We start from the raw sequence: 9,559 nt of genomic DNA on the forward strand, positions 1-9,559 counted from the left end.
AGGAGTGGCTTCCACCACTGGAAAGAACTCTTATGACTAAACCTCCGTCACCTGAATAATCAGTCACTCGGTGGCTTCCTCTGGTAAAATAACTCTGTATTGCACACTGCTGTCACATCTCAATAACCACAGAACCCAGCAGCTTGCAGCACATCAGCATTTGAGCCTAACATAATGCAGCCCACTAGCAGAAACAGAGACCAACTCACACAGGCTGTGCAAGCATCCCCAGAAGTCCATCCTATGAATACATCAGGCACTTTTGACTTGGTAGATTCTTACCTGCTTGTTTTAATTGGGAGAACTCACCTCTTCTTTAGTGAGCCAAAGAGCGAGCCAGAATGGCTGCTACAGTGAGTAGAAGCTGCTGCTTTGTAGCCGGCCCAGCACCTGTGGGGAGAAGGGAGATGGAGTGAAAGCCCTGCCAGAGTGAGCAGCACCACACACTGCTGCTGTCAGGGCAGGGACTGAGATGCTGGGGCGGCTGCGGGGGCTCTGGCAGCTGGGGCACCCGGGGCCTGTGCCCGGGGCCTTGTCTCCATCTCCTGCCCCTCCCCAGCTCTCGGGTCACCAAGGGGCTGCCCCAGCCAGGCCCAGCTCCAGCCTGGAGCTCCCATCACCAGCCCCGGGTGGGCAGCAGGCAGGAGACACCCCCAGAGCTGCCCAAGGGCCTGGCTGGCCCCAGCCCTCACCTCAGCCAGGCCACAGCTGCAGCACAGCCTGTGCCTCACAGCACCGACACGGCTGTGGGCAGCTGAGGGGGCAGCGACAGCTCCCAGAGCGCCCAGCAATGAACAGGGACGGCTGCCAGCCCCTGCCCAGGGCTACAGCTCCCACATGGCCCAGGAGCCAACAGCCAGTGCCCCAGGCCTACAGCTCCCACGTGCCCCGGGGCCTCCTTCCTGCTGCCTGACCCTGCAGGGACACCAGCCCCTGGCCAGGCCCAACTGACCCTGCAGCCCCATGGCCGCCTCCCCGGGGCTGCACAGGCCCAGCCCCAGGAGGAGCCAAAGGAGGAGGAGGAGGAAATACAGGGGAGGAGCAGGGCAGAGGGACAGAGCAGGAAAGGGATGGAGCTTAAGGAGACAGCGAGTGAAGGAGGAAAAAGAGCAACAAGCAGCAGCAGAGAGGGACAGAGAGAGGATTGGAAGGGCAGAAAGGAGGATGGGGGGATACACAGACACAGGCAGGGAGAGAGACAGGGGGGCAGAGAGACAGAAAAGGCAGCAGGAGAGTGGAGTGACAGAGAAATGGGACAGGGATTTGGACAAAGGGACAAGGGAAAGGAGAGACAAAGGGAGAGACAGGGACAGAAGGCAGGGACAGAGAAGAGAAGGAAGGGAAAGCATCCGGAAAGAGCGAGGAACAGAGGGATGTGGATCAGCAGAAGGAGGCGCAGGAGGGTGGAACAGCGATGGGCTGAGAGAGTCAGAGGAAGAGCTAAAAGGGGATGGGGAGCAGGATGGAGGCCTGGAGAGAAGAGAGAAGTTCCAGCCAGCTGAGCAAGAGAGACGGGCAGGAAAGTGGGGACAGGCTGCGGGGTAGAGAGGGAAAATAAGGCCAGGAATCACAACATGGTGATAGAAAAAGGCAAAGGACAGGGAGCAGGAGAGGAGAGAGGAAAACTAGCAACAGGGTATAGGACAGAAAGGGAGGGGTTAGAAAATACAGTCCTACAGAGAAAGAGAAAGAAAAACCAGTGATGGGCTAAAGACAGAGAGGAACTGCCCAGGAGCTGCATTAGCAGGAGCCTCCAGAAATGTGCTGCCTGCAAAAGGCCTGTCCTGGGCCCAGCCCTGCACCCTGAGAGTGCTGCCGACCAGCTCCTTGTCCAGTGGCCAGCCCTGGGGAAGGGAAATCACCCAGCCAGGCTTTGCTTTTGTGTGGTGGTTTTGCTTTCCAAAAGCAACTGTTTCAGCTCTAAATAGCACCTGCAAGGAAAAGGGAAGCAGGCTTCCCAGGTGGGACACCCTTAATGGCCCGAGCAGCCGGCACTGACAGAAAGGAACGACGCTGCCGATGCTGCCCTGGGCTTGGGCAGTTCAGTCCCGGCGCCGGTGCCAAAGCCATTCCCCAGCTGCACACAGCCCCGCTCACTGCTGCTGCCCACACTCCTGCCTGCAGCTTTTCAGGCTGTCTCCTCAACACAGCCTTGAGACAGATGCTGTGCCTCAAGCACATGTCACACCCAGACACTTTAGCAGTACTGTGCCTGTTTCTTCTCCAGCAAGTGGAGGACAGGAGGGACAATAGAATATATGTCAGAGCAAGCTCCTAGATACAACATGTGAAGATTGAGAGCAAAATGTTCTTTCAGGCTGGGGAAAATACTTTTAATTATAACACAAGAAGGAGCCGTGTTTGAACTTTGAAACAATGCTGGGGAAAAGTGTTTCTGTGACAGAACAAAATATAATGACAGAATATAAACAGAAAACAAAACATGACAAGATGCTTCTCTGATGGCAGCAGGTCCCACACTGATGGAGAGCTGCAGGTCAGGCTATGGGCTCCTCTCCTCTCCTCTCCTCTCCTCTCCTCTCCTCTCCTCTCCTCTCCTCTCCTCTCCTCTCCTCTCCTCTCCTCTCCTCTCCTCTCCTCTCCTCTCCTCTCCTCTCCTTCTCTGCTCTTCTTGGCCTCTTTCTCTATCACAGCTTCTCCCCTTCCTCACTTTCCTCACACACACAGCACCCACACACCAAAATTACCCACTTCATTTGCAGCCTCTTCTCTCACACTCTGCTCTCATCATGCACCTGCTTCAGCCTGCTCACACGCATCCACGGGCTCACCACAGCTCTCTGCCTGCTCACTACCACCTCAAAACCTCCTTTCCACTTGGCTTCTGTGCTTCCCATCACCACGGCCCGACATACACACAGTCTCTGCCTTCCAGCCCTGCTGCACACCAGTGGCCAGGGACACTGGAGCGCTCACACAACAGGCCACAACACAGCATAGAACCTTTCTGAAGCACATCACAAACGCTCAGGGAACCGTTTCCTACACTTTGCACATTTACTTCTCCTTCTGCCACCTCAGAACCTTGCCCCTCCAGCACCTCCAAAGGCCTCCCTAACCCTTTCTTTACTTCCAGCTTACAGAAAGGCCAGAACTTGGAGCAGTGCCAGCAGCCCCTGTGTCTATTCTCTGTCTCCACTGATAACAAGAGACACAAAGGGCAAAAGAGGAGAGGCAGCCCAGCTGGTCCTGCCCATGCTGTTCTGCTTCAGCTGAGTTTCAGAGCCTAGGAATGCCCAGGGCTCAGCTCCCTTCTTTCTTCAGGGGGCTACAAAAGAAAGGAAAGAACTGCTGAGCATGACTAAAGCACTTCCCTCACCTATCAAGTTCAGTCCATTTACAGGAAAAGTAAAGAGAAATGCATTCCATTCCAACAGGGACCCCTGAAGGAAACCTTTGCTTTAGGAGACACATGGACCAAAGCACATACTTCTGCATCCCTCCATCATCATCTGCATTCAAGCTGTAGCTCACCAAATCCTCAATGGCTGTGGCTGTGTTCCTGTTCTCCTCAACAAAGCTGGAGGAAGGGCAATGCAGCAGTGCAGAGCATTTCAGAGGAACTTGCAGAAAAGAGAATGGGTACCCACTATGGCCAAAAATAACTCTCTGAAAACACAGCAACAGGGACTTCTCCCCTGTCCTTTACAGATCTGTCAAACACTCCCCGTGGTGCTGCTGTTTCTCCCTCCCTTTTTCTCCATGACAAATCTTACAATTCAGCTGTGAAATCCTTGGGGATGTCTCTGTCTCTGGGAAATCTTGTCCCAGCAGCATGGGGGAGCATCCTCTGCACAGTGACTGGCCTTTGATAAGAGGATGCCAGAGTGCTCCGCTCACTCACAGCTGCTGGCCAAGAGCCATTGTTGTCTTCACACTGAGCAAAATGTAAGGTGAGCATAGCCATAGTCTAGTGTGAGAGAAAGTAGCTGAAAGCCAAATAGAGGGCTGATATTTTAAGCACAATAAGGCTGATGTTCTAAGTGCAATGAGGTTGGTGTTTTCACACGAGGTTGGTGTCTCCGTTGTTACAGAAATGAAACTTGGAGCCTTCTGCACAGCGCGTGATCCTCAGTGGTAACTAATTGCCAGGAGCTGTAGCACGTTACTGCATTTGGAAAAGTAGATAAGTGATGATTATGTGACAATACATTTGGAGTCGATGCACATCATGGTGGTGTCTGGTCGCTCTCCTCTCGCATGATGAGGAAGAACCCCTGCAATTAGCTGTGCTGGAACTCATCTGTGGCGATCTAGATAACGCCGAGGCCTCCACAGATCCAGCAAATGTCCAGGGTCCACGGACCATGCTGAGCAAAGTGATCCAGAGCGCCCCAGCTCCGTATTCTAACATCCTGGCAATGGTGCATCACCCAGACAGGGCCATAGCGAGAGCAGAGAGAACAGAGAGCGGTGTGGGGCAGCACGGGGCAGCGGTGGGGGAAGGCTGGCGGGTGCCAGAGCCCGTGAAGGGGCGGCACGGGGACGGCAGCAGCGGGGCCTCAAGTGCTTTGTCCCCGGCTGCTCGGAAGAGCCCAGGGCCGCGCCGGAGGCCGCGCTCCGGCCCTCGCCGGCTTCAGGAGAGCTCCGGCAGGGACAGCTCCTGCCGCTGAGGGAGCGGAGCCGCCGGCGGGGCGGGAAGCGGCGGCTCGGGCTCGTTCGTCTGCGGCCGGAGAAGCCGAGCAGAAGCGTCCCGGGCAGCGTGTGCTGCCGGCGCGGGGCCGGGCACGGGCTGTGGCCGCCCCGAGCCTCGTGTCGGGGCAGAAAAGGCCGTTTGTGTGTGCGCGGGGCAGCGCCGGCCCCGTCCCGCGCCTGCGGCGTCTGTTGAGCTGCGGCCGCGCGGCTCGGGCCGGGACCGGTGCGCGGCTGCGGGGGCTCGGCCGGGAGCGGGGCCGCACTCACAGCCGGCTGCTCGGGCTGCTCGCTGCCCGCTGCCTTCTGCCCCACACACGCCGGCGCTGCGGCTTTCGAGCCGAGAGAAAACAGCCGCGGAGCCTCGGGGAGCCTCAGCCGGCTGCCTCTCGCCCGTGCGGCGGCTGCCCCGGGTCTCCTTCCCTTCCCTTCCCTTCCCTTCCCTTCCCTTCCCTTCCCTTCCCTTCCCTTCCCTTCCCTTCCCTTCCCTTCCCTTCCCTTCCCTTCCCTTCCCTTCCCTTCCCTTCCCTTCCCTTCCCTTCCCTTCCCTTCCCTTCCCTTCCCTTCCCTTCCCTTCCCTTCCCTTCCCTTCCCTTCCCTTCCCTTCCCTTCCCTTCCCTTCCCTTCCCTTCCCTTCCCTTCCCTTCCCTTCCCTTCCCTTCCCTTCCCTTCCAGATCTCTCTCTCCTTCCCCCTCAGCAACTCAGGGGGCAGGGAATGGGGGATGTGCTCAGTCTCTCACAGATGGACTCTGCTGCTTCTGTCTGCTCAGATGAGGATGACTCCTGGCATTCTTCCCCTGCTCCGATACAGGGTCCCTCCCCCAGGACACAGTCCTGAACGAACTGCTCTGGTGTGTGTTGTTCCCAGCAGCTACAGCTCCTGTGAATGTGGGGTCCCTGACATGGGACACGGCCTCCTCTGGGCACAGTCACAGCCCCTGGTGTGGGGTCTTTAAAGAAATGCAAACAAATCTCAGCTTCACCAGTCCTCTCATGGAACAGCTACGGTTGGAAAAGACCTCTCAGACCATCGAGTCCAACCAGCCACCTCACACAGCCAAGCCCATGGTTAACCACATCCCTCAGTACTTCATCTATGTGTCATTTGAATATCTCCAGGGATGGGGACTCAGCACCTCCCTGGGCAGCCTGCTCCAATGCTTAACAACCCTCTCAGTGAAAAAGCTCTACCTAGTGTCCAATCTAAACTTCCCTGGTGCAACTTAAACCCATTTCCTCATGTTGTTATTCAGTACTACAGAGAAGAGCTCGATCCCTATCTCACTACAACCCACTTCAGGTCACTGTACAGTGATCCTGTCTCCTCTCAGCCTCCTCTCCTCTAGGCTAATTATCCCCAGCTCCCTGAACCTCTCCTCATCAGACGTGTTCTCTAGACCCTTCACCAGCTTCATTGACAGACTCTGATACCCAGCTGCACCCACAGTGCAGTTGATGGAAGAAACAGGTTACCCAGGTGCTGATGAGCTGACAGGGATGGACACACTGTCTGCCAGAGCACGTGCAGATGTTGAGGCTGTGAATAATGCAGCAGGAGATGAGAGAAGCTACTGTGCAGAGGGAGCACAGAGAGAGGTACTGTGCTGAGCTTCCCCAGCCAGCCCTCGGCACAACCAGCTCTGAGCCAGAGGCGTCCCTGTGAGGGAGAGAGGTGCAGCCGTCGGGTGCTCACAGGGGTCAGAGGCAGCCTGAGCTGGAATCTTCCCTGACTGATTCACGAGGGTGTCTTCCCCAACAGCCCCCTTTCTTAAGCCCTTTGCAGAGTCCTTTTCCCTCCCAGGTGGGGCTGGAGTGACTCTGGGCACACAGACTTTCATCAGGAGTCCTGGGAAACGCTCTGGCTTTGCTTGCCAAGGTGTAGGGTGAGGAGAATGCAGAGCACACGCTCAGTGAGGGCTGGTGGCACCTGGGAGGTGGGTGGCTTTGGGATGCAGCTGTGTTTTGGCAGTAGAATGAGATTCTCATGAGCAAAGTTCACCCCAGTATTTTTTCACACAATGACACACAGTTGGCCCAGGGTGTCAAACATGCAGCTTATGAGCTCCACAGTACCCTGCAGCTCCCTTCTTCTGCAGGAGCTCACAGGACCTGCCCATGCAGTCTCTGCTCTGTCCCAGCCTCCATGCTGGTGTCCCAAGGAGCCACTGTGAAGCGGATTTCTTGCTCCCCAGCTGCCTCCTCCCTGCAGCCCTGCTCAGTGTCAGACTTTCCCTGACAGTGTGAACAGTGCTGTGCCTTTAGTAGAAGTTGAAGTTCTAAATTATTGCCAGGAATGATTCCAGAGGCCATCCCAGGGGAGGGGCAGTGCTGTGGCCATCACCAAGGGAGACAGAGAACATTGGGCGCTGCTGATGTCACACAGGGGCTGCTCCAGACCCCACCTGGCGTTTGTGACCTCACCTGCCCAGGGACTATAAAGCCTCTCTGGGAACAGCCAGAGCCAGTTGGGCTGAGCTGCCCTCAGGAGGACTCAGCTCCTTCTTTGGCTCTTTGCCTTTGTGCTTTCTTCCAAACATTTCTCATTTGCCGCCAACTTCTCCTCAACTTCCATCCACTTCCAAAGGTAAGCATGATCCAACTCTGCACCTCCCAGTCGACCTCTAGGCTGAGCTCTTGCCCCTGCCTCGGCTGGCCAGGGCTATGTGTAGTTTGGCTCTGTGCTAGTTCTCCTTGTGGCCCAAAAAGGAGGCATTGGGAGCTACAGAGGAGGGTTTGGGCCCAAACAGGAGGGTTTGGAAGCTCGAGATGGTAGAGCAGAGCTGTGAGTTTCGGGAGCAGCTGGAACACTGCTCCTGGAAATACCTCAAGGCATTTGTGACACTTTCCCCTTCCTGTTTCTTCCCCTGTGTCTATTTGAACGTGCTGCCTGTGTCTCCTTCCAGATCCTGCTGAGCTCTGTACAATGCCTCTGCGCTTCGCCAGCGTGATCCCATACGCCGTGCCCGGAGTGCTGGCACTGCTGGGCTGCTGGTGGCTCTACTCCTCCCAAAAAGCACAGGCCAGCAACCATGAGGAAGCGCAGCAGGAAGGAGAGAAATACCAACAGGAAGCCACAGTCACGGAGTTGCCACAAGGTCTGTGTTGCTTTTGCCTTCTAGAGCCTAGCTGGTGTGTGCCTGACAGAACACAAAGCTGTCTGAGCACACGGGAACCCCTGTGACCTTGGGCATGGATATGACAGTCCTTGAGAGGAGCCTGTGCTGCCAACAGCCCTTAAGGCCATGAAGGCCATCAGGGTGTGCTTTGTCATTGCTACAAAGCAGCTGGGGTGCTGCTTGAGGCGAGACACAGGGAGGGAGTTGGCTACAACTAAGGACTAAACCCACAGAACATTTTCACCAGTGAGAGTAACCCCGGGAGGAGAATGGTTTTCTCTTGTTCATGCTGGTGGGACAAGAAAGCTCTCATTCAGCTGGGAACTTGGACTTCTTGCAGTGTCTTGTCTCTGCTGCTGGGTAAGGGCTCAGTGTGTGTGAAGGGCTGCTGCTGAACTTGGGCCTCCTCCTGTTGCATTCCCAGAGGTGGGCTGGTTTCTCCCCAGGGAGCAAAGGAAGGTTTCAGCAGGCTCTGTGTGATGGGACTTTGCCCTTTCTGACATCCTGGGGAACCTGATGCAGGAGCATCCCAACGGGATGTGCAGCAAGTGCTCAGGGTCACCTCTCTACAAAAGGATCTCTTCTCCTGGCCTGGTGTGTGGGAGCTGCATTGTGTGGGCTGTCTGAATGCTGACCTGTGTGCCTGTCTTGCAGATTTAAATGGGACTGACACGGGCTTGGTGGAACCTGCCCGTCCCGTGAAGAAGAAGAAAGGGCCTGGCAGGAAGTCTCACCCAAGAAGAAAATCCCGGCAGTCCGACGTCATTGTGTGGGCAATAGATGTGCCAAAGGTAAGCAGCCACTGTCCTGCTCGTGCCTCCTGCCCTGCCCTACACAGCCATCTCCTGCTTCTCCCACTCTGGTACCTTGTCAGTGCCACTCAGGGCCATCAACAACCAGCCAACAAGGGCTTCAGCGTTTGGCTCCCAAGAGGACCCAACAGGAATGAAAAAGCGCTGCACAGCTGTAAACAAGGGGCCTGTTGGGGCTGTGCCCAGGGTGACAGTGGTTGCTGGAGTCCTTCTCCTTCACCTTCCAGCCTGATCTGTCAGTGTGATACTTTGAAAGCCTTCAGAAGGCTTTGAGGGTACAGAGTCCCTGAGGGCAGGGGATGAGTTGCTTTCTTCCCCTCTGTAGGAGGGTCACGTTCCAACTGCCCGTCCAAACCCACCCTCAGAATGAGCTGCAGGAACCAGGAAGGTGGGCAAAAGAAGCCCCTGGGAACAGCGGTGTTTGATCTACATTTCACTGTCTTACTCTTGCTTTCTTGTCCCTTTCATCAAGGCAATAGTGAGACACTTGAATGGCAAACAAGGACAATTTCTTAAAGCCTTGAGGAGAGAGTCTGGGGCTAAAATTTCCATCATGAAGCTCCCTCATCTCTGGGACTCGGAAGTCTGTCACATCGAAGGTAAGAGGAATGTCTCTTTGTTCAGGGCCTAGGATGCAGCTCAGGGGCCTTAATTAGACAGGCAAGGAATTGAAATGGATTCAGTGGCTTGGTGAGGCCAGTGCTGGTAGCAAAGTGTTCTGCTTGGTGCTGGTCCAGCAGAGGGATGTGACAAGTGGCCTGTGTCTGGGCACGTGAAGCCTCTGCTCTGGGGCTGCATTTGAACAGCTTTGGCTGCTGGAGCTGCACCAGCCCCTTTGGCAGGGTCCCTTAGGGCTTGCAGGAGCAGCTGTGGGATGTGTATCAGCACAGGCAGTTGGGGCTGGGAAGGGTGTTGGAGGAATTGTGGCTGAAAAGGGTCTGCCAGCGAGATGGGTTCACGCTGGAGGCCAAAGCTGT

The sequence above is a fragment of the Colius striatus genome, chromosome 25 (assembly GCF_028858725.1).
Source record: "Colius striatus isolate bColStr4 chromosome 25, bColStr4.1.hap1, whole genome shotgun sequence".
Taxonomy (NCBI): domain Eukaryota; kingdom Metazoa; phylum Chordata; class Aves; order Coliiformes; family Coliidae; genus Colius; species Colius striatus.